This window comes from Acartia tonsa, chromosome 13 (genome assembly GCF_053477335.1).
Source record: "Acartia tonsa isolate MP-2025a chromosome 13, ASM5347733v1, whole genome shotgun sequence".
Classification (NCBI taxonomy): Eukaryota; Metazoa; Arthropoda; class Copepoda; order Calanoida; family Acartiidae; genus Acartia; species Acartia tonsa.
In genome coordinates, this window is record NC_137272.1 from 18,643,819 (window position 1) to 18,670,093 (window position 26,275).

Below are 26,275 nucleotides of genomic sequence, written 5' to 3' on the forward strand. Positions count from 1 at the left end.
CAACGGGCTATTTATAACACTAGTCCTAAAAGTTTTATAATAATGTTTTTAACACCTTCGGTGACTTTAGTGAAATTACATTGGTTGATTCATTAAGCTGAGTGTTTAAACGTTTCAACCACTTATTTTAATCTGTACAAGGTGCATAGAGAAAATAATAAAAGAGAGGAATCGAGGTATTAGAAGGACTAAAATAGGCAGTGGGCCTAGAGGCCTATATTGAGCAATTGCCGCGCTGAATTTTTATTGTTATTCCACCACTTTTCAAAATGGGAATATTTTAAAATTAAATGTAATTTCAAGACAATTATAGTTACTGTTTGAAGCATACATCTGATTTTTATAGAAATATTTTGAATTATTATCCATTCTGATGAAACTTATTGAAAGGATATAAAATTATCATTATTAATTTCGCATAACTTTGCTACTGACTTTAATCATTACACACATTATTAGTTTATAAGATTTATATTGCAGTCTATTTAACTTTTATTTCTTAATAAATAAACGTTTTTACAAATTAATATAAACATTTTACTGTAAATCATAATAATCAATTTTTCAGTGCCATCTAGCTTTGGATATAGAACTAGAATATCAAAGTATTCATCTATCTTTATTTTGTCTGTATTTTTCTTGTTTTGGATTTTTGTCACTAAAGGGCCAAACCCTGAGGGGTAAATAACATCACTTGAAAATGTTAAAAATATTGTAAAAACGAGTATTGTCTTAGAAAGAACATATATAGCATTACAGATTATTCACTTATTTAGATTTTTCAGTTTTGAAATATTTTATTTAATATTTAACCTTAGTTTTTATGTATGTCTTTGAAATAGACAACTAGCGAACCTGGTGGCTGAGAGCTAAACTATTAATTTTTTACTAGTAAGATTTTAAAGTTTTATCATGTTAATTAGATTTAAATATTACATTTAGGCTTATTTGAAAAAAATTAAATTTTCGATCATAAAAGGTAGATCCTCCTATTTTTAAACAAGGTCACTGTGAGCTAGAATTGAATCAAGGCAAAAGTAAGTGCCGAGCCCTGGGACCTATGTATGGTGAAAATAGACATAAAACCATGATGATTCCAGGTAAAACCAAAATATTTCAGCGAGGGCTTTTTGAGAAAATTAGATTTAAAAATTTCAAGTTCAATTTTCACCCCCTAGGAGTTGCCCCATAATAATGACAAGAAAAGCAAATATTATCTATTTTAAATAATGAACAACTTTGCTTTTATGAAGTCCTTCTTAAAACCTCTATATATATGATTTATTTTAGGCTGAATTTTCGTGACCTTTGCAAAGCAAGTGATAAAAATGGCCATTTATTAACTCCCTTCAGGAGTGGTTTTATGAAGAACTTTATAAAAGCAAAGTTGTTTAAAATTTAAAATAAATAATATTTGCTTTTCTTGTCATAATTATGCGGCAACTCCTAGGTGGTGAAAATTGAACTTGAAATTTTCAAATCTAATTTTCTCAAAAAGCCCCCGCTGAAATATTTTGGTTTTACCTGGAATCATCATGGTTTTATGTCTATTTTCACCATACATAGGTCCCAGGGCTCGGCACTTACTTTTGTCTTGATTCAATTCTAGCCCACAGTGAGGTGAAACATACTTTTCTGCCGCACCAAAACATCAACTGGCTGTTTGTAATTTAAGATTCTAAATGAAATTGTATTTTAAATATTTTCCTTCAATTTTTTAAAACCTAATAAATTTTGATTGACAAACAAAAAGCCAGTTGAGGTTTTAGCTTTTTGTCTGCTAAATTTTCTTAAAAAATTTAGGTATGGGGAAGTAGTATTTTACCATGAAAAGGGGGTGAGTATTCATGCTCTTATCCTTTTTCCTTATGACAAGGTGTAATTTTTTGTTTCATTATTGGGGATGTACATCAATTTATCAGCCATTATTATTATGCAGACAATAGCCGATAAATTGAAATAAATTTCCAATAATAAATAATAAAACTACCTCTTCTGTAGATTAAAATTAGTAGTCAAAACGTTTGGACATTCCTGAACCAACCAATTAGTATTTATCAAAAGGTTGTTAATCCAACGAATAAGAAAATGTTATCAAAAGACAACTGGGACTAGTGTAATAAACTTAATTAATGAATATTTCTCTGTCTGCTAGGTCAGTACCCTTTTCCCCTTGAGGCAAAAAATCTGCGAAGTAAAATTTTCAAAAATGCGCGACAACCCTAGTAAAGTTTGCTAGATAAGATTAATGAATGCGATGCTTTGCTCAAATTTTATTTCATGTTTCAAATTTCTTACAAATAGATAAAATTGTTTTGTGAAAAATATGAATTATTGCACTGCTTGTAAAGGGACAGTCTTTTTACATATTTTTTAGATCATGTATTTTTTCTGTCTCTGTAAATGCATTATTGGCTTATGCGATCCAGAATATTATAGCTGCCAGCTGCCACCGCCAAAATCTATGTTTTGAAACTTTTCATATAGAATTTACATTTCTCGTATTTATTCGAATCCGGTGGATAGGAACCGGTTCTCATCCATACGAAAAAACTATGTCTAGCATCGTATTATATCCAGCTTTCTACGAATATAAAAATGTACAATCATAAGATTAAACCCAGTTTTTTAGCCCGTGCCTTCGGCACCTCGGGGCTAAAAAAACTAGTTTTAATCTTATAATTGTACATTCTATATCCGCGGAAAGCCGTTTATAATACGATGCGAGAAATAACTATTCTAAAAATAAATTGCTCTCATAGCTTCAAAAATAAGGAAATTACAGTCGTTTAAAATTGTTGAGTAACAAAGGACCTGAAAACAAAGGTTGCAAAGTAAAAGGGTGAAGGAAGCGCAAAATGACTTTATTGTAGGAAATTTATTATCAAACAGAGGACATGCACAAATTTTTCTAGCCCACTAGCTTTTTTTCACCAGCAATATATGAAAGTTCTTATTGTTGTATAATTGTATAATTGTATTCGATATATTTTATTAGAATATGATCTTTGAGAAAGAGTTTAGAAATTTTGTAAATAAGTTATTCTTGTTTTAGAAAAGTGGCAATGGCTGATCATTTGAATGGCTTTAGTGGTATCATTTAAGCATGCATAAAGTGTCATGTGTGACGTCATGAAAATACATCTAAAAAGAAAGGATGAGAGGGGAATTAGGAAAGGTAACCCCAAAAAAAGAGTTGGATAATAGACGTATTTTTATGACGTCAAACATGACACTTTCCGCTTTTCTCTTTTATGACTTTTGAACTAAACATAAGTTAGGAGCGTCTCTTTAACCTCCCTTGCCCTTCTTTTCAACACAAACAATCTTGTTCAAATTTATCATTAAAATCTGAGTTAGGGAATATAAACGATTGCAGGGATAGAACAATGGATGAGAAAATTACATTCCATTGCAAAAAACGCGATATTGGGTTTGTTTAAATGTCCATTTATTTAGCATTTTTCAAGAATGTCAAGCGTGGGAAAATTTTTAGAATGTGGGAACCATTTATTTTGATTTAAATGGTACATATGATTTTCATTTAAATTCATTTTTTGGACCCGTGAGAAAATTTTTTTAACGTGAGAACCATTTAATTTTCATTGAATTTCATTTTTTGGAAGTGTGGGAAAAAACGGGAGAAAAAATATGTTTTAGTATAAAGAAATGTTCTATCAGTTTCAAACCTTTTTCATTCGATAGATCATACTGACTTTGGAAAAACTGTCAGACCGATTTTTGAAATTCAATCTGTGAAAAAACTTAAAAAGATATTCAAGTTTTAATTTTTTGTTTTGAAAATATTATATTACATGTATTGACGCCATCTTGGATTATGATAATTTTTTTTTGTTAGAAGATTTTTTTTCTAAAATATTTTTAAAAAATTAACTTTTTACAATAAAAAAATCTTTGAACTTAAATTGACCAATAATTCAAAGATTTTTTCTCTTTGATTTGGAAGATTTTTTTATGATTTTTATTTTTAATGTCAAATAAAAACACAACAGTGAAAAAAATGAAAATTAAATGAAAAAACGTTTATGATTTTATTCAAAAAATTATTTGCTAACATCACCTTTTTGTTGCAATAGAATGTTATTTAAGCAAATAAAATTTAGCATAAATGGATATTTAAATCCCTCGGTATTAAATGATGAGCTAACGCTCGATCATTTAATACCTTGGGATTTAAAGGACGCCTGCAAGAAATACCACGCTTTAACTGCTGAAAGACTGCCACAAGTAGACCCAATACCCCAAATTTAAAGCCTCCAGCTTCAATAACAAAAAAGTTCTAGGCATTTCAAAATAGCATTTTATGTACAATGAAAATTTTGAAAGATTTCCAATGCTCATAAAAGAAAAAAAAAATATTAAATTACATTGCCTAGCCACAAAATTATAACCTTATCTTTGTCAGAAACTTAGATTGCCGGTAACTGATTACATTTTTACAATAAAAACACCACATTTCATAGTCAAAATCTATGAAAAAAAATCAATTTAAATTGCATTTGTTAACAAAAATTATAGCGGAAACAAAGGGGGAAACTTATACAAGCTCAGCTGTGATTGGTTGCTTAGCTGATTCAGCCTTTTGATTGGCTACAGTACACTTGGTACAATGCAAGTTAAACTTAATTTTTTTTAATGATTTTTACTAAAAAAATGGGATATTTTTATTGTGAAAATATAATTAGTTACTGGCAACCTAAATTTATGACAAAAATAAGCTTATAATTTTGTTTCTAGGCCACGTAGTTTAATTTCAAAATTTCTAACATTAGCATTGAAATTCTTTCAAAATTTCCATTGTACATAAAATGTCGTTTTAAAATGCCTGGAACTTTTTTGTTATAAAAGCTGAAGGCTTCAAATTTGGGGTATTAGGTCTACTTGTGGCAGTCTTTCAGCAGTTAAAGCGTGGTATTTCTTGCAGGCTTCCTTTAAATATCCATTTATGCTAAATTTTGTTTGCTTAAATAACTCATTGCCTTTAGTATCTAGTAAATTTAATGGAAGCTGTAAACTCTATGCTTTTCTGAAACTATATTTGATATCCTTTCATGGATCTAAAGTGACAAAGGGTTGTTAATTAGGTAATGTAAGTCCTGTATAAATTGATTAGCTTTGATTTTAAAATTTCCACTACCCTCCTAAAAAGTAAAGGTTAAGGTCCAACCTATTAGTATTATTTAAAAAACTAAAAAGTGATGAAAAAATATTCAAATCAACATGTTGATTTAAAATACAATTTAAAAGGCCTTAAAAGGAAAAAAACTAACAATGATTAATATGTAAAAAATTTTTTTGGACAATATAGCTTGCTTGAGAAAGTTTTATTGAGTTTTTGGCTTCAAACTTATAATCTTTAAATGATTTTAATTATTCATGGTAGAAAATAGAAAAATAGTGCATTTTGAGGTTTATTTGAACAATTTTTAAACAAGTATGTTAAAAATCTAATAAACAAATTAGTGTATGTATTTAAATGATTTAAAAAAAGTTTAATAGATTTTTATTACAGAGTTAAGATTATTAAAAGAGTTCGGTCATCAATTTTCATAATTCTATTGGCTGAGGAAAAAGAAGGCATAAATTTCTGGAAGAGAGGGGATAATGGACTGTTTATTACACTAGTCCCCAAACTTTTAAAATAACGTTTTCTTATTCGTTTGCTTATCAAACTTGGGGACTTTTTGATTGGTTGGCTCATTTATTGGAGTGTTTAAACGTTTCAACCAATAATTTGAATAAACAGATGGGGTAATTGGGGATGTACATACATTTATCGGCCATTGTCTTATCCCTGTAGATCCCTGATAGATTTGGGAATTGGCCGATATATGGGATTGGAGGGAGGAGACAATAGTTCTGGTACCAAGAGATTAATAATCCTATTATTTAGCAAGAAAACTTTGGGTACTTTTCATCAAATATTGATTGGTTGGTCAAAAATAACAGTGTTCTTAGTTGTCACTTTTATTCACACCAATAATTTTAATCTACAGATGGGTAACTTCAGGCAAGTATACAAATTTATTGTCCATTGTCTTATCCCTAAAAGATCTTTGTTATGTGTTAATGGTTGTTTGACTCACCATTTATCATTTACTAAACATCTTTAGTGATTTAAATATGTTTGTAAGATGTACTGAATTTTAGTTTCCGAAAGTGTACCTAGCATCCGCGTCTTATCTCAATATTTACTAATAGCTAAAAAAACTTCAAACTTCAAAAAAAAAATTGAAAAATTGAAAAATTAAAATTTTGAATGTATAATGTATAAATCGTTTATACATTATATCGCTTTTCCCTTTGACCACAGTAGCTGAAAATAGCGTTTGCAATAATTGGGTTATCTGCTGTACACATTTGGAAATTAGATAGATGTATTTCAACATAAGCATACAAAATGATAATAATATTTCTCGTATTCATTCGAATCCGGTGGATAGGAACCGGTTCTCATCCATACGAAAAAACTATGTCTAGCATCGTATTATATCCAGCTTTCTACGAATATAGAAATGTACAATCATAAGATTAAAACCCGTTTTTTTAGCCGGTGCCTCCGGCACCTCGGGGCTAAAAAAACTAGTTTTAAACTTATAATTGTACATTCTATATCTGCGAAAAGCCGTTTATAATACGATACGAGAAATAACTATTCTTGCACATATTTACGTAATTTTATGCATAGTTTGGTACTTTCATAACCTGGGTTGGCCGTTGCAAAAGCTGGAAGTACCGACAGGGAAAAAATAGGCAATCCATTTTCAGCACATCATTTGTAACACATTAGGATGTTTTGGGTAGGGCAACTAATCTATGATTTAGGAATGGACGTGTGTCTGAAAAGGGATAAGACAATGGCCAATAAATTTATGTACATCCCCAATGATAATACACAAAAGTACCCCTTCTGTAGATTAAAAATAGTGGTTGAAACGTTTGAACATTCAACTTAATAAACTAAGAAAACCTTATTGTAAAACTTTGGGGACTAGTGTAATTAAGAGCCCATTGTCCCCTCTCTCTCTGGAAATTACTGATAATTCTAACAAAATTAAATTTATTTACTTTAGTTTTTTTTCTTAGAGCAAATATCAAAATGTAAAAGAATGTCTTTGTGTCAATTTGTAGCAAATGGTCTTGCTAACTCTTGATAGAGTAGGTTTAGATATGTCTTTGATTATTTTATTTTCCCAATCAAATGATGTTAAGGTTGCTACCAGGGAGAGAGGGGACATTTGACCTTCAAAATTATAATAGTACTCGAAGTTATGTAGGACCCATTCTTATTAGTTCGCTTGAAAACGTAATGGATTGTTTTACATTTTCTAATTGGTTGGTTCAAAAACCAGCAATGTCCAAACTTTTAAACCAATATTTTTAAAAGTACAGAAGGGGTACTTATGTTTATTGATAATTTAACGTCCTTTAAGTTATCCATTTAGGTCCCTGGCTGAAATGATAAAACAATCCTTTTTCTTCCCACATTTAATATAGAGACATCCTTTTATAGAATCTTTTACAGAAGCCGAGTTTTAAAAGCGAAGCTTTTCCATAATAAGGGTCGGTCCGTCGGTCCGTCCGTATCGGTTAGCTCTTTTTGTTAATTTAGACATGTTAGAATTGTCCTATCGATTAAAAAAAAATTTTTCGACTTTTAAAAATGTATATTCTGATTATTCAGTTGTGACATTCTGCAAGTGTTAATGGTCGTTTGTCCTTCCATTTCAAAGCTTCGCTTTTATAAAATCTTTTACAGAAGCCGATTTATTTAATGTTCTTACAAAATCCCATAATTTTACACAATTGTATTATGCTAATGTAATATTTTAAATGGCCGACAAATTGATGTAAATCCCCAATAATGATGCAAAAAATGATCCCTTATGCAGATTACAATTAGTGGTTGAAACGTTTGGACACCTAACTTATCAAACCAACAAATAAAAATTTAATAAAAAAATAAATAAGAGTCAACAAAGTTGTCAAGCCAATATGTAAGGAAACGCTAATAGAAAACTTTGGGGACTAGTGTAATAAACAGTCCAACGTCCCCTACCTCCCTTCTAAAATCCAATCTCTTGCTCTCCTATTCAAATGATAAATATATACATATAAATATGAGTGAAGCAAAAACAATCACTTAAAAATCAGATATGGAAAAATAATAAGCGTCCACAAATGGATTCAGCAATGTTTCACTAATTGTGAGTGTATCACGCATTTCTTTCCCACCCACTTTCTTCATTTTTTTACCTAATAAAAATACATTAAAATTACTTTTTTTTGTCGGTTAGGAAACGTAATATAAAGTTTAGCGATAAAAACTAATTTTGAAATTTTTTAAAACTTTGTGCTGTTTTTTTTGTGTGTGTGGTGGGTGGGGGGGGGGGGGGGTCACTTACAGAAATAATGGTTAGACCTAGGGCAATCAAAGAAAAACTTTACTTCAAATAAGGTACAGACAGACAGACGGTTTCAGAACAAACGCAGGAGTGACAAACGTCGGAGTGGACAAATGAAGGAAAGAATTAAATATTATGTTATTATAAGCCACTCTGCAGGAATTAGGCATTTAAAAAACCTATAGAATGTTTTTTTTAGAGTAAGGTTAGGTTAAAAGTTCCATCCCAACGTTTGTCACTTCTGTGTTTGTCCAAGGATCTTTTCTAATTATTTCTTAATTTCCTTTATGAATGATGTCATCCTTGTTAATCTAAAATGATGAATATGTTTTTTATGAATGCGGTATAACATAAGCAGGGACATGGATATGACAATGGAAGAAAAACTATGTTTTCTTCATTTTCAAAGATCTATGTTGAATATTGGTATATCAAAATAAATGAAATAATATCAATGGTAAAATAGTTACTTAGTATATATATTAGAGTAAAACACTAGAGGGAGAAAGGGTTAAATAACTGTATTTCCCCATCGCAACCTCTTTGTGCAACCTTTCTTTCGGGTGACGGGTCATTGAAAATCAATTAATGGTGTCGCATATATTAACACAGCCAAGTAGCAGAAAACAATTTAGAAGAGGTCTTTGAAAAAGAAAGGGAGGTAGTTGTCAGTATCTATAATATAGAACTGTTGTATATATAAGTTTCTAGATGTTAAACTTTATGTTAGCCTATATGTCTTGCATTTGATTAACATTAAACCATGATAAAAATGATAATGATTGAGACAAACAAATATATTTTCTTTTTAACTCATTATAAAAATAAAAAAAGCAATACAGAATATCTTTATAATTTTGAGTTAGATAATAGTTTTCTTCTGTATTCCTGCTTCTTACAACGATCATAAGAATAAAAAACTAACTATGAATCTTCCACCAAAATCGAACACAAAAGTTCTTGTCTTTGATATCTTGAAACTGTATTGGGTTGTTAAAGTAAAATTCTCCAAACTTTCACCAACAACAACCAAAGGAAAATCTTGTAAATCTTAAATGGAGGTTGGTTGGTAATTATTTAATCGTCTATTGCCCTATCCCTTTACCCCTGATTGTATTGTGATACATAATATGTAATTATTTAGGATAATGTATTATCATCAGGGAGAAAGGGATATTGGACTGTAAATTTACACTGGTTTCTAAAATTGTATTAATTTGTCATTTGTTGGTTGAAAAAATTATAGTCATTTTTAATTGGTTGGTTCCAAACTACTAGTATCTAAATATTTTAATCAATTATTCTAATTTAGAGATGAATTTTGTTTATAATCAATGGGAAGGTCGAAAGAGTGAAAGCTAATCTACAACCCATTTTTCCTCTTTTCAAGTATGAGATATATCTAAAGAAAAATTAGGAGAAATGCTTTGTTAACCCTTACAGATCGGGGGGAGGGGGGGGGGGGGGGCTCAAAGAGCCCCCCTCTCTAGTTTTTTTCAATCTCATTTTTTTTGTAGGTAAGATGGAGAGCTGTAACTTCATGGCTATTTAAGTTTAGTAATTATACGTCGGCAAGAGTTGATTTAATTAGGATATCTGGTCTGTGTCGGTCGTGGTGTCCGGTCAAAAACGGTTGGGTAGCAAAAAGAATTAGAAAAAATTCTAAATAAATCTTAATTTCTACATTATGACTTTTATGACCAATTCAATTGCTAGAATTAAGGAAACTCTACAAAGTGTCCTAAAAATGAGCCGTGTGACGTTAATAAATCCATATCTTTTAGAAGGGTTTCATTTCCCACTTCTCCTCTCACCTCTCCCTTTTATGACGTTACACGGCTATTTTTTCGGACACTTTGCCGAGCTTCGAATTAATCCAACAAACCATACAACTAAAGACAAAACCTAAGAATTAGGGAGATAAATAATTATCACCCATAATCTTATCCCTGTTTTCCCTGATTATTAATATTCATATCACGTAAGAAACCAGATTTTCTGACATATATTTATAACAAAAGCGAAGCAACTACAAAATTTAGGCATATGAATTAAGGCTTGTGGACTTTAATTCGGATATCTTGAGGGATAAGACAATGCACGAAAATCAGCCACAATGATAATAAAGACAATTTATTCTTCAAAAGATATTGATCCAACGAATAAGAAAATGTGGTTATAAAAATTAAGCTACCAGTGTGTAACTTACTGACCTATGTGCCCTTTCCCACTGCCACAACCCAGAGAGGGGACAATGGGTAGTTTATTACGCTAGTCCTAAAAGTATTTCAATGACGCTTTCTTATTCGTTTGCTTTACAACTTTGGGGACTTTAGTAAATTTTGATTGGTTTGTTTATTAAGTTAAGTGTTCAAACGTTCCAACCACTAATTTTACGCTACAGAAGGGGCAATTTTTTGCATCCTTATTGGGGATGTATAATCCACTTTGAATTAAAATTTCATTTCAAAAAATCTCCATAAATATCCAGGCAATGTTTAAATAATATTATAATATTAATTGCATGACTATTATTATTTCTTAACAGCTACTTCGCTAGTATTAACATGCTGGCTCTTGTTTATAAGTACTTTAATAAAAGCGAAGATTTTTTCTAATTATAAGCAGTTTAGTCTGTTTGTCATTGGAATCATTCCATCATTTTCAAACAGTGCATGGGAATTCCTTTACCAACAAGGCATAATTTTGTTATTGTAGTAACTTTACAAGTTTTGATGTAAATCTTTGCACGTAGAAAACAAAAATATTGAATTTTAATCAATTTACGACAGATTATCTGTTTTAAAATCATATTATCTCATATTATTATAGTTTTTTATAAAGCTTTGCTCTCATGTATATTTTTCTACTTGGTTCTAATAATATGCATCTTCTAAAAAGTCATCATTACATCCGAAGGTCGTTTTCATGGTATTAGGATTTCGATATTTTTTTTTGATAATTTGTGATTAAAGTTTTTAATTGTATTTTTAATCTAAGAATAAGAATTTCTTAAATAAAAGTTTTAGCAAAATACCATATTGATGAATTAATTGTCAATTTTACTTTCATGTTCCATCCATAAGACTAGCGTCTATGCCCCTAGTATCTAGGGGATCTGTATTTAAAGTATATGCAGATAAATAGCCTAAAACCATCCCGGGACTTAATTGAAGCTTATCTAAAAAGTCAATCAGTTCCGTACTTTTTGATAGATTAATTAGACAAAAAAGTATTTCATAATTTTTGTTTTAATATTCGTAAAAAATTGTCTGTAATATGATGCTATACATGATTTTTCAGTAAGGCTAAGAACCAGTTATATTCCAGCGGATATTAATCAGTTTCGTTGCCATACTGGAAAAGAAAATTCTTATCCTAAATTTTGTATTTAAAGTAATTAAATATAATTAACCATTGTCATCAAAAACAACTTTTTAATTGCACGAACTTTTAAAGAAATCCTAACTGTAAATGGTAAGATTGTTACTCCTGTTTATTGGTCGAGGCATTTATTTATTCTAAATTTAAATAGCAATTGGAATCATATATAATGTTAATATTTATGATGCACTATTTGCCTTGATGATATCAATTTACATTTCAGAGTTGCAGTTTTTTCCTAATTGCTATAGGAGTCCCAATGCAAGGCGAAACCTTTATGCATGCCTAAAATTTCTTGACAAAAAAATGTAAAATGGTTATTTAGCTAGAATGTAAAAATCTTTTTTTTGCTGTTTTATGATTAGCTTTATGTAAGGAAAACCAGTGAAAACCCTAAAGATTGACACATTTTTTCCTATACATTGCACTTGTCATAATAGAGATATATAATAGAATGACAGAAAGAGAGAAAGAGAGGGGAAAATGGACTGTTTAAATTACACAAGTCTCCAAAGTTTCATAATGACAATTGCTTTTTTGTTGGCCTAACAAATTTGGGGACATTAGTAAATTTGATTAGTTGGTTAATTAAGTTGAGTGTTCAAACGTGTTAACCAATCATTGTAATCTATAAAAGGGGTAATTTTGTGAACCATTATTGGGGATGTAAATCAATCTATTGGCCATTGGCTTATCAATTTAGATCCCTGGAATGCTATATATCATTTATTGGCGGCAAATCCCTTTAAAGAATTGATCATAAGTTGAAGTTTAGTAATAAAAATTAAAAAACCCAAGCATCAAGGACAGACACAAACACTAGAAGAGTAGCTTCGCTAAATTTGTACAAAAAATGTCTCAAAAATAAGTTAACAAGATCTGTTATTAGGGCCAATGTTTCAATACGCTTATAATGAAAAATTTTATTTTGTTATAAAAAAAACTTGGTAATACTAATAGATGCCTATAATCGAGTAGTTGCGCTACTAAATATTTCGAAGGTACATGGAAACATTGATAAAATTACAACTCTACCAGAACTCTAATTATATGATTTCCTTTATATGTATGTATATACTGTATATACAGTCTACATCTTATTAGGTAAATGTATACGAATGCATATATATGACAGGCGAAAAAAACTTGATATTAACAATTTTAGTTTTATTATTCCTTAATCTTAATCTAATGACGGTCACATATACGAACGTTCATAAATAAAGAGTAACAAAGCATAACATCTATTATTTTTTTTATTTTTGGGAAGGAATCATCCCAAACAATAGCCCCTCCCCCCTCCTAATGTATTGTGTTTTTTTCTAGAAGCCCCTAGAATCCTATTATATAAAGTAGTAAGCGTTTTTTGTCTGTCCCGAAGGATCTCGCTAACCGCTGAACCGATATTGTTCTCCTTTTCAGTGAAGATTCTTATAGGTCCTGGGAAGGTTTTAAACTATTTTTGGGAAGGGTGTCTTCACCCCCCTCCCCCAAAAAAAATATTTTTTTATACTTTAGAAACTCAAATTTAATATTGGATGAGGTCGACTTTTCCCCCTCCAAACTTATGTGCCCCTAGAGGCTTCTAGGGGGCATAGCCGCTAGTTTATTAAAAAGGACTAATACATTTCTAAATGGATAAATGGGACAATAATTATATGAGCAATTCTGCCTTTAGTAGAATTACTTTTTAAGAAAAACATGTTTAATATTGATGATATTCATAAAATCCTCCACTTAACTTAATAATTTATATAAGAAATTTTTAAATCAACTCTAATTAACTATTTGATGCTTAAATCCTTTTTAAGTATTATTAAAAATATTTTTTTATCTAGCAGCGTAGATACTCTATAACTAAACTAAGCCAGTGGGTATTATTAAGCTATATATCAACATTGGAAGTTTATATATATACAATTATAGTTATCCTATAAATTTCTTAGGCTAGTCAAATCGTATCTTACACACTAATTTTTATCTATGTTAAAAACATAAAAAAATTGAATTCTGATATAGAGTATTATGGACAGCCATGTGAGACTTATAATATGTCAGACAAAACAGAGGAGGAAAGGGGATAGAATACTATTGAAAAAGAGAAAGGGAAGGCAAACCAACACAATGAACAGCATATTCACTGTAGAGAGAACCGAATAGAGAGCAGCTCTGTCGACATACGTGCTTACAGACAGAAGGAAACTATCACTCACAGAGTAGCTTTGATCCAAAAAAAAATATTTTTGCCTTTAACCTCATAAATTCGTTCTCAAATGCATAATCATGCAGCATCATTAAACGCTTTGATAATGTCATACTATAAAAAATCATATTAACAATGTAAATTATTTCTTTTTAGGTAGTGATTCTGATTCATATAAAGATTATAATCAAAACATAAATGAAGTTTTTTTTTATTCGAGGGACGAGTGATGGCAGGAATTATAGCCTAAAACCATTCTAGAACTTAGATTTGAAAATCAAATAGCCTAAAAAAACCGTAAATATATGTAAAGCTAACCTAAAATAAAGAACCAACTCGTTTTTGTGATTTTCAAGATAATGGATAAAAAACGTGCATTCAGACAGATAGACAGACTTACAGCTATTTTAGTATATATATTTATGAATGAAACATATTTTCACTTAAGATTTATTTACTTTTTGTGATACATAATATTTTACATAAAACTAATCTTATTATGTACACTATGTATACGCAGGGATCTACAGGGATAAGACAATGGCCGATAAATTGATACACAAAATTACCTCTTCTGTAGATTAAACTTATTAGTTAAACGTTTGAACATTCAACTTATTGAAAAATTCAATCAAAACCGATGAAACCAATTAATATCCACTGGAATAGAACTGGTTATGTGCTCAAGTTAAAAATCATGTATTACATTGTAGTTTTGACAATATTTTAAGAATAATAAAATAAAAATCGTAGAATTAATACTAGTTTTGTTGTCTCGGTTTTAACAAAACTGGAATTGATATTTTAATTTTACATTATACATGTAATTTTTTGTATTTGAAAATCTTTTTGGGAGGTGTACCAAAATTTTCAAAATTGGAAAAAAATTTCTAAGAAGGTAACGCCAAGTTTTTCCTCCTCAATGTTTACCAGCTACCAAAAGCAAATTTTGACAAAACAATAAGAACTTTGATAGTTAAAATAATCTACTACCCTTTTTCCCTCCCCAATATCTAAAAAGTTTTACAAATAAGACTTATGGAAAAATAATTTAACTTTCGTTGTCTTATCCCTGTATCTTAAACACTGTCCAGATGGTCGGCTGAATTTGAGTTTCCGATTGTGTACTAGGGTAGGTCGATTTTAGAATTTCACATTAGTAGACATTGGCAAGATTACTCGGCCAATATAAAACCCTTTGAAAGAGGTTTTTTAATATAAAAACTACGGACGCACAGGGAGTAGAAAATGTGCCTGCCCCCTTATAAAACCAAAAATTGAAATTCATTCAAACACAGGCATGTTGCATATCAAAATAACCACATTGAAATGCTGATTACAGATCTAAAAACCGTTTTGAAAAATATTGATTCAGTCTGAGATGATTATCAAATAACCTACCAAAATAAACAATTTTGACTAAATCAGCTGTTTTCAGATACTTAATGAGATCTTATTTGAACTACGAGCAATATTTTTCAAAACGGTTTTCAGATTCGTAATCAGCATTTCAATGCGGTCATTTTGATATGCAACATGCCTGTATTTGAAGGAATTTCAATTTTTGGTTTTATAAGGGGTTAGGCACTATTTATACCCTCCGCGCGCCCGTTGTTTTTGATTTAAAAAAACCTTTTAAGTTTCACAGGGTTTTATATTGGCCCAGTAACCCCTGCCAATGTCTACTAATGTGAAAATCCAAAAAAGATTGAAAATCGATCCGCCCTATTGTGTACATAGTTTCCTCTTCCTATCTCAATATTTACTACTAACTAAAAAAGCTTTGAAAAATTAAAATTTTGAATGTATATTGTATAAATCGTTTATACAATATATGACTGGAGTAGCTAAAAATAGGTTTTGCAATATTTGGGTTATCTTCTGTACAACTTCGGAAATTAGGGAAGAAATAGGCAATCAATTTTCAGTTGATCGTCCAGATATTCAATTTACATAATTTTTTTTCAGGGAAGATCTGAACAAGTATGTTGACTTGAGGAAAATGGAAAAAACTAAATTATTTCATATTCAACAAGGATGTCAATATTCATAAAAGCAAAGCTCAGAAACGGTATGACTAACGGACATTGACATTTGTAGAGTTTTAGTTATAATCAGAATATAAATGTATAAAGTCAAATCAAAATTATAAGTAAATTTGTTGAAAAACTCTTAAAATACAGGATAATATTTGAGGACATACTTACATTTTTAGGAATCAATAATATAGATGCTTCGCTTAAAACATTGTATCTTCTAAGCTTTATTGAAAACAATGTTTGCTAGACTAGTTATTTATAGCATCGTATTATAGACAGCTTTCTACGAATAATAAAATAAAAATCATAATATTAATACCAGTTTTTTAACCCGACCCTTCGGCCACTCTGGACCAACAAAACTGGAATTAATCTTTAATTTTACAATCCGCAGAAAACTGTTCATAATACCTATTCTAGTAAAAATTGTGTTTGATAAAGCTTAGCAATATTGTTGGAAAATAGATAAAATATTCGCTATGGCAATATCTATCAGAAATTCAGTTGGTCCGTCCAACCCTCTAATACTCTTTTTTCTTAACTAGCGGGCACTAGAAGCTCAGGTATAAGGTATAACCAACAAGCGAAAAAAATCTAAAATAATATTTGGGGGGCAAATGGAGAGGTCGTCAATTTTACGATGTGTTGCCCCCCAACTACAGCTGAAAAACACGTATAGGTTTCGTGATTTTTTCCCGAATTAATTTCGTTATTGGTATAAGCTGCTAGAGCTACCCTGTAAAGTAGAACCCTTTCGGTTCAGCGGTTAGCGAGATCCTTCGGTACAAGCAAACAAACATACAGACATTCTGTTACTTTATTCTTAACATTGACAAACATAGAATATCCTAATTATATGAAGGGCTACTAAAACCAAATAAAAATATATTTATTTTTATCGTATTTTAAACGATAATTTATCAATTACAGTATGATTTCTTAAAACTGTAAATCATTAACTTTAGTAATATTGCATTTACGGTAATAGTTTTTCTGTCAATATATTAATGATCACATGGCAAAAGTTGTACTTTCTACTGAAGGGGAGAGAAAAATTTCAAGTTTTGCAAAATTCCATGCATTATAAATTACTATTCTAAACTTTAGGAAAGATCTTTTGGAAGCAGCTTATAGTGCATAATAAAAATGACTTCATACAATACAGATTACCAATGGTAGGACAGTATGCATTTCATTTACCATTGGTCAGTTACAATGTATACTGGCCTATCATTGGTCATTTGTATTGTATGACGTCAATATTTATTAGGCACTAAAGGCTGCTTCTCCTTTTGAATTGTTTGGATGCTACCATTCTCATTTGCAAATATTCTGTTAGCAAATGGATTATTCATATAATACAACAAAAATTAAAATAAGCAAAAATAATTAAAATTTTGTACCTAAAAGTTGTATATATGATTTAGAGGAAGAGGGTTGTGGGAGACATACCTGGGATCAGGGGCGTCCAAGCTTTTTATTTTGGGGGGGTAAAAATTTTTTAAGGGGGGGGTAATTTGGTTTTGGGGGGGGTAAAATGGCGCGCGAAGCGCGCCGCAAATTTTTTTTACCCCCCCCAAAATTTTTACCCCGGGGGTAAAATTTGCTTGGGGGGGGTAATTACCCCCCCTGAAATCTGTTGGCAGGGGTAAAATTTGTTTACCCCCCCCAAAATTTACCCCCGGGGTAAAATTTTTGGGGGGGGTAATTTAAATTTAATAAAAAATTTAGTATTAAAAATGCGCGCGAAGCGCGCAAAAAATTTTTTTGTTAGAGATTTTCTATTTTGGGGGGAGTATTTACCCCCCCCAAAATGGTTTGGGGGGGGTAAATACCCCCCCCAAAATCGTTGGGGGTGCCTATGGCACCCCCAAGGTAGGGGTAATTTTTTTTTGGGGGGTGTATTGTTCACAAAAGTTTGGGGGTGCCGTAGGCACCCCCAAAATCGTTTGGGGGTGCCAAATGGCCCATTACCCCCCCCCTTGGACGCCTATGCCTGGGATAGGAAAATATAAGGTATATACCCCCAAAGTCTTAAAGATTTAATAAAAAATAACATATGTTTTGTAGCAATTTAATGAGAGTACCATTTTCCAGTATGACTTTGAAACCTATTAATATCCAATGGATAAGAACTTGCGATAGATAAGTATTATCAAACTTTGGGTAGGATTAAAATCTACAGTCCAATGTCCCCTCCCTCCGCGGAGAAAATAGTGTATTTACCTTAGAGCAATACATACTTATAGACTTTATAGTATCTTCGCTACTAAAAAACAATGTATGGTATTAAAAAGAAGTTTTGTTTCTTTAAAGGAACACTTTTATAAGAGAAGTTATCTTCATATGATAAATAGCAGCAGTTCAGTAAATAGTTCAGTAAATATTCAGAGAGAGAGGGGACAATGAGCTGTTTATTACACTAGTCCCCAATGCAAGGTTGATTTGTTGATTCATTCAGTTCAGTGTTCAAACGTTTCAACCACTATTTTTATCTACAGAAAGGGTAATTTGTGTGTCATTATTGGGGATGTACATCAATTTATAGGCCACTGTCTTATCCCTTTAGATCCCTGGTAAATATCAGAGTGGTCATTTAATTCCGCATATAAATCACATTATCAAATTATCAGAATCGCGTATTATTACAACATCACAAAATATCGCTTTCCCCAGGCATCTAAAGGGATAAGACAATGGCCGATAAATTGATGTACATACACAATAATGATACAAAAAGTAGCCCCTTATAGCGATTGAAATTAGTGGTTGAAACGTCTGAACATTTAACTTGAACAACCTATCAAAATTAACCGAATTCCCTAAAGTTGTTATGCCATCGAATAAGAAAACGTTAAACAACTTTGGAGACTAGTGTAATAACAGCTCATTGTCCCCTCTTTCTCTGCGCTTTCCCCATGTTTTACAAACATCATTAACCATACCCTCCATATTTTTGCTATTTAGTTTTGCAAATCTGAAACAATATGCGAATTTGGTTATATAAGGAAGTAAAAAACTCAACATAACAAGGCAGTAATAGAAAAAAAAAAAATCTTTTAACTATAGCGGTTCGTTCTATGACATTAGATTTTTCGACTATACGACAATATAACAGACGTACAGACAGAAGGACATACAGAAAGAAATACAGAAACCGTTCTACTTTCTATTATAGATGTTATTGGCAGAAAAAAAAAATTTTTCTGTTTAAAATATTAAAATATTATCTAACGTCCATTTAAGAAATTACTCTTACATATTGTTAGTCAAAGTAAAGCCTTTCTACAATTATGGTGTGTCTGTCTGAAAGCAAATCAAGCCAGGGATATTGCAAAATAGGGATAAATTTATGTACATTACCAATAATGATAAACAAAATTACACCATCTCTAAATTAAGCTTAATGGTTTTAAGTTTGGACAACTAGTCACAATTTACTAAAAGTAACCAAAGTTTTTAAGCCAACAAATAAGACAACATCTACAAAATTTTGAGTACCAGTGTAAAATGATTGCCACCCCCCTCCCCCCACCCCCCACTGTCTTGAACCAACCAATCACAATTTTAAAAAAGTAAACAAAGTTTTCAAGCCAACAAATAAGAAAGCAAATCTTTGGTATTAAGTATAATTAATACTCTAATTGCCAATCCCTCCATACTGCCAAACACTCTTATTTTTTCTTAATTGCTAATCCTCATGACCATTTTTACACATCAATTCTCAAATTCTTGAAATATAAAATATTAGAACCTGGTAACAGTAAGATAAAAAGAGTAAAAGCCATTTGGGTGAAGTGTTCAACAAAATAAGCACAGTTTAAAATTAGCAGATAAATAACATTTTATATAAGCCGCATTAGGTAAACAAGGATGACAACATCCATAAAAGCGAAGCTCTAAAACTGTAGGACAAACGGACATAAACACTTGTATAGTGTCAGAACTGAATAATCATAATATAAATGTATAAGAGTCAAAGCAAAATTATAAGTAAATTTGATGAAAAACTGCTTGATACAGGATAATGTTTAAATGGACAAACTTACATTTTTAGGACTTGATTATAGAGTTGCTTTGCTTACAATATAATACTTTGTTGTCCCAGGAATCAGTATACAAATAATCAGATCAATCGGATAATTAGATCACATACAATTTGTTGTTAAAAAAGTAAAAAAATCAACATATTTTAAATAGACGTACATACATTCTGGTAATGATTATAGAGTTGCTAAGCTTTTAAAATCGTACCTAATTACTACAGGAATCAACATACAACGTTTGAAATCGATAGGACAATTCTAACATGCCTGAATTAACGGAAAAAGCTATCCATTACAGACGTACGGACGGACCGATCCTAATTAAAGAAAATCTTCGCTTTGAAAAAAACAGGGACCTTAAGAGATGAACCAGTTGTATTTACTTTTAATCCCAATTTTGATGAATCTAACTCTTCTATAAAATAAAATATGTGATTGAAATTCAAATAGCCAAGTTCCAATGATTCATTGAAAAGCTTGGAAACACGCGTAAAACAAGTATTTTTTCGCGCATTTACATGCTCTGAGAGAAAACTATGCATTATTGAGTACTGGCTGTTCCAGATTATTTGTAGGCATTCTTTTGTCTAACAAAAATTTGTACTAACTTCTAACATATCTGGACTGCGATCGGCATTTTAAGTTAATAGAGTTTTTGAGATAATCAATCCAAGGAACATTTTACCTTGAATTGCACTTGATCCAACTTTTTCCGCCTAGTGGTAACTGTGATACTTTTCCGCCTAGTGGAAACTGTGATTCTTTTTTGCCACTTTTAAAATTGCTTAAAAATACTTTTGCAAAATTTATTGTAGACCCTCGTTTGAAACGCATTTTGTGTGGCTTTTGGTTGATAAATTACAGGGGATTGACTTTAAATATTTTATCTGGTGTTCTTTCAAAATTGCATGTTTGTATGTTTAGCAAGGATGAAACTTTATTTGTAACTAAAGGCTACGTTCCTAGCATCTAGGGGCACTGTATTATAAAGGGGAAAGGGGGGCAAAAATTGTATTAAACGACCCCGAGACATAAATCTGAAAATAGCCATAAACCACCAGAGGACCTACGTGAAGATTAAAAAATACAAAAAAAAAACGGTTCAGAAGTTGTTGAGATCTTAAGTATCATACAAAAAAACCTCACTACTTTATATAAAAGGATAGTTTCGATTAATAAAAGTTGCTATAGTTGTTACATATTGATGTGTGTGTTTGTCAAATAAGACTTCGTAAATAGCACAATATGTGATAATTTTATTAGTTGGTAAAATCATTTTGTACAGATATACAAACAGAAGATATCTTAATTCCCTTGAAATTAAATATTGTTTACTTATTTGTTTTGAAGAAACGTAATTTTATTCCCTAGTTTTATTCTTTAAAAAAAAGGTATCACGTATCAGAATTAGAATTTGTTTTTTTCCCGTTAATATGCGGTATTTTCCAACTTTCATTTTCACTGTGTCTTTCATGTTTCATCATGTTAGTCCCATGTGTTAAAAAAAAATGAATTTGCAGCTTCAGTTGATTTTTTGATTTCAGCTGTGATTTTGGCCGTTTTTGGTTGTATATTATCACATGGTATGGCTCTAATAAAGCATTTTTCAACAATAGATGTACGGCTGCGGTAGCAGCTTGTTTTTAAACATGTAGCTTTACAGCCCGTTTGACATGATTTACAAGTGTTAATGTTTCTTGCTATGTATTTTCTGTTACATGTTTTTATCCTTTTTTTCTTGTACCTTTTTTCTTCTGATAAAACTTGGTTTTTACAATTTGTCAAACATAAAGTTTTAAATTGTCACAAAGACAGAAAAATACATTCAAAGTTTTAGATGCAGCTAAATTATTTTTCCTCTAACATTAATGCCAGTTAAAAAATGCAGTTTCTTCTAAATACATAAATAAAAGTTAAAATTGTCCGAAATTTAGAGATGTGTTTAAAATTTGCAAACATTAAAAAAAGAAAAAATCTACTTATGAATGAGTAACGACCAGAAAGACACAGCTTTATTAAAAAAACAAGAACTTGAAAATTGGTTTAGAGTGTTCTACCGAAGCTTTACAAAGTGTTTAAAAAATCAGCCTTGTGACGTAATAAAAATAAGGGAGATGAGAGAAGAAGTAGGAAAGAAAACCCCTAAAAAAGATATAAATAATCGATCATTTTTATGACGTCACATGGCTGATTTTTTCACTTCATTCGACCAGCAAATTAGAAAATTTGTAAGAACGAGCAAATAGTTGACAAACTTGGTGTGGATTTAATTCCGTACACGTCAGGGATTAGACTATGGCCGATAAATTGATGTACAACCAAATTGTGATACACAAAATTACCCCTTCTGTACATTAAAATTAGTGGTTGAAACGTTTAAACATTACACTTAATGTGAAGCTACCAATCAAAATTCACTAAAGTTCCCAATGTTGTTATGCCAACGAATAAGAAAACGTTATCATAAAACTTTGGGGACTAGTGTAATAAACAGCCCATTGTCCCCCGACCTCTCTCTCTCTCTCTCTCTCTACGTTCACATATAATATATCATCAAATAAATAATATATAACTGTATATTATTACAACAGCACAAACTCTTATATACACTAAACACCACTTTTCATTTGTTGTTTTGTCCTGGGAGGGAGGGGACATTGAGCTGTTTGTTACACTAGTCCCAAAAGGTTTATCATAACTTTTTCTTATTCGTTGGCTTAATAACTTAGTGGACTTTTATCAAATTTTGATGGGTTGGTTCATTATGTCGAGTTTCCAAACGTTTCAACCACCAATTGTAATGTACAGAAGAAATTATTTTGTTCATAATCATTGGAGATTTTCATCAATTTTTCGGGCATTGTCTTATTCCTTTAGATCCCTGTGATTTTAGGATGTGACACTCTGAGCGGACGTGAATGAACACTGCGAAATTCGAAACCAAATGCGCATGGTCTTTTAAATTTACAAGAGCGCAAATAGTTTTTTTTGCAATGAAAAGTAAACAACTTTTCTTTTATACTGTGTTTTCTATTTGTTTTTGTTTTTTCTCTCTAGCTACTACTCCCTAGAAAATGTACACATCCGCTCCGAATTCGATTCATATCCGCTAAAATAAAACCGGTTCTGAAAAAAAATTTCCACAAAAAAATATCATAAAATCAACCCCAATTTTGATAGACTGGGCAATCACTCTATTGGGGTCACCAAAACTGGAATTGATTATGTCATTTACTTCCACGGAAAATTGTCTATACTATGATGCTATCATAAACTCTTCTTGGCTGCTATTGAAAATGTCTACAGTTATTGTTGAATTAAATAAATTAATATATATATATATGTATGTCTATTATTGTGTGCTTGCGATGGATATTCTGTTAGGTAAAAATTATCGTTTATTAAGGAGAGAACTTTTAAATTTTATGTAAAGATTTCCATGAACGATGAATGTCTTCTGTTTAACTTTGCTATTTATGGATGTTGTCATCCTTGTATATATTGTATGTCTCTTATTTCCCAAGGATCTAAAGGGATAAGACAATAACCGATAAATTTATTTACATCCAAAATGATGATACTTACAAATTATCAATTCTGTAGGTTAGAATTAGCAGTTCAAAAGTTTTAACACGTAACTTAATGAACCAATCAATAAAAATTCCCCAAAGTTATTAAGGTAACGAAAAAGAAACGTTATTATAACACTTTGGGGACTAGTGTAATAAACAGCCCATTGTCTCCCCTCTCTCTTTGCTTTTTTCTTGAAGTTAAGTGTAGATCTTATAGCTTCCAAATCATAAAATCTTTTGTTAAATTCAATTCTAAGATCTTTTTCTTACATTTTACTTGTTTTCATAGGTGTTAGTTCACTTCCGCATATTTACAAAATATGTTAAACAGTAAGTTTATAAATTAGAGTAAGGCAACTGTGGTTATGGGTAGTTTGTGTTGTTCTAATAATTTGCGGTTCTGGTGATTTGGTAATGTAATACATGTGCGAATGTGATTGGATTATTTCTTGTTTCTTTAAACTTACAAATAAGCTATGTTATAAAAAAGTTTACAAAAATTAGGGGGGGGGGGAGATTTTCCCAGGGGCGATTTCTTCTGAGAAAGTGAAGTATCCGTCCAAAATAGTTGTAAACTTCACTTCATTGAATCATATTGATCTAGCTGTTAGCGAGATTCTCAGTCAGATAGATAGACATCCTGTTACTATATGGGGATAGTGTTTGTTGAAATATAGGATAACTTTAACCCAAGTCTTAAAATATATTTTGTTCATTGTTACAGAGAAACTTACGACTCCTATAATATTTCGACAGAGTTTATGTCGATATTTTCGTTTTATCAGTTTGTTCTATTTTAAATTATACAAAAAATAAACATATAACATATAAGGTATGAACTCAAACATTATAAAATACTCCCTTCTAGATTTAACATTATAACGTAAATATATAATCATGAAATGTTTTTAAATTCAAGACCCTAATTGTTTTAGGTTCCATTTAGAAATCAGAGCCCCTAGTGTGCTAGTGATATAACTATCTGTTCAGTTTATTGGGTTCTGTTTTTTTCTAAAAGTATTTTACTAGACTTTCAATCTATTGAAATAAAAAATGCAGGGGGTGAATTTTCTATCTATATACTCTAAAATACTCTAAATATAACTTACTTTGTATGAAAGAAAACAGTTTTTTGATTTACCCCCTCCCCCCTTATAGAAAAAAAAATCTATCCCCTGGGGATGGATAAATTCCTATTCTTGCGGGGCTATTCTAACCATGTTTTATTTTTATTATTATTTGATTCTTTATTTGTCTTAACTATATACATAAAAAGTTAACATATGAATTATAAGAGTTATTATAACAATATTAACTAAGGACTAATCCAAGATATTCTCTTATAAAAAGTGGAAGTTCATTGTAAAGCAGAAGTAAGCAATACAAAGAAAGAAATTTTGCCGTTTAACATAAAAAGTGTACATTTAAATTAGGTCAATACTAATTCAACATAATATCTTCTCAAAATATGTCCAATTTATACAAAAAAATAAAACTTCAGTAAGTTCCAGAAAGAAAAATAATCGTCATCGAGAAGTAAAATATAATATTCATGATAAAAATATTAGGCCATGTTTTATCCTAACTTATTTTTTTCTAATGGTAATCTCTATCTATCATTATTAATGCTCATTTGTCTAATTTGTTGAGCTAAGCTGCTATAGATGTTATCATCCTTGTTTGTATGCAACATAAGGTGAATACTATGGATGTTATCATCCTTGTTTGTATGCAACATAAGGTGAATACTATGGATGTTATCATCCTTGTTTGTATGCAACATAAGGTGAATACTATGGATGTTATCATCCTTGTTTGTGTGCAACATAAGGTGAATACTATGGATGTTATCATCCTTGTTTGTATGCAACATAAGGTGAATACTATGGATGTTATCATCCTTGTTTGTATGCAACATAAGGTGAATACTATGGATGTTATCATACTTGTTTGTATGCAACATAAGGTGAATACTATGGATGTTATCATCCTTGTTTGTGTGCAACATAAGGTGAATACTATGGATGTTATCATCCTTGTTTGTATGCAACACAAGGTGAATACTATTGATGTTATCATCCTTGTTTGTGTGCAACATAAGGTGAATACTATGGATGTTATCATCCTTGTTTGTATGCAACATAATGTGAATACTATGGATGTTATCATCCTTGTTTGTATGCAACACAAGGTCAATACTATTGTTATCATCCTTGTTTGTGTGCAACATAAGGTGAATACTATGGATGTTATCATACTTGTTTGTATGCAACATAAGGTGAATACTATGGATGTTATCATCCTTGTTTGTGTGCAACATAAGGTGAATACTATGGATGTTATCATCCTTGTTTGTATACAACATAAGGTTAATACTATGGATGTTATCATCCTTGTTTGTGTGCAACATAAGGTGAATACTATGGATGTTATCATCCTTGTTTGTATGCAACATAAGGTGAATACTATGGATGTTATCATCCTTGTTTGTGTGCAACATAAGGTGAATACTATGGATGTTATCATCCTTGTTTGTATGCAACATAAGGTGAATACTATGGATGTTATCATCCTTGTTTGTGTGCAACATAAGGTGAATACTATG

General features: G+C 30.8%; 1 protein-coding gene across 1 annotated transcript in view; it reads right to left on the reverse strand.

The window, feature by feature from the left end:
- LOC145335185 (monocarboxylate transporter 12-like) overlaps positions 1-26,275 on the reverse strand; it is a 239,039-nt gene that overhangs the window by 173,271 nt on the left and 39,493 nt on the right. The window lies entirely within an intron of this gene.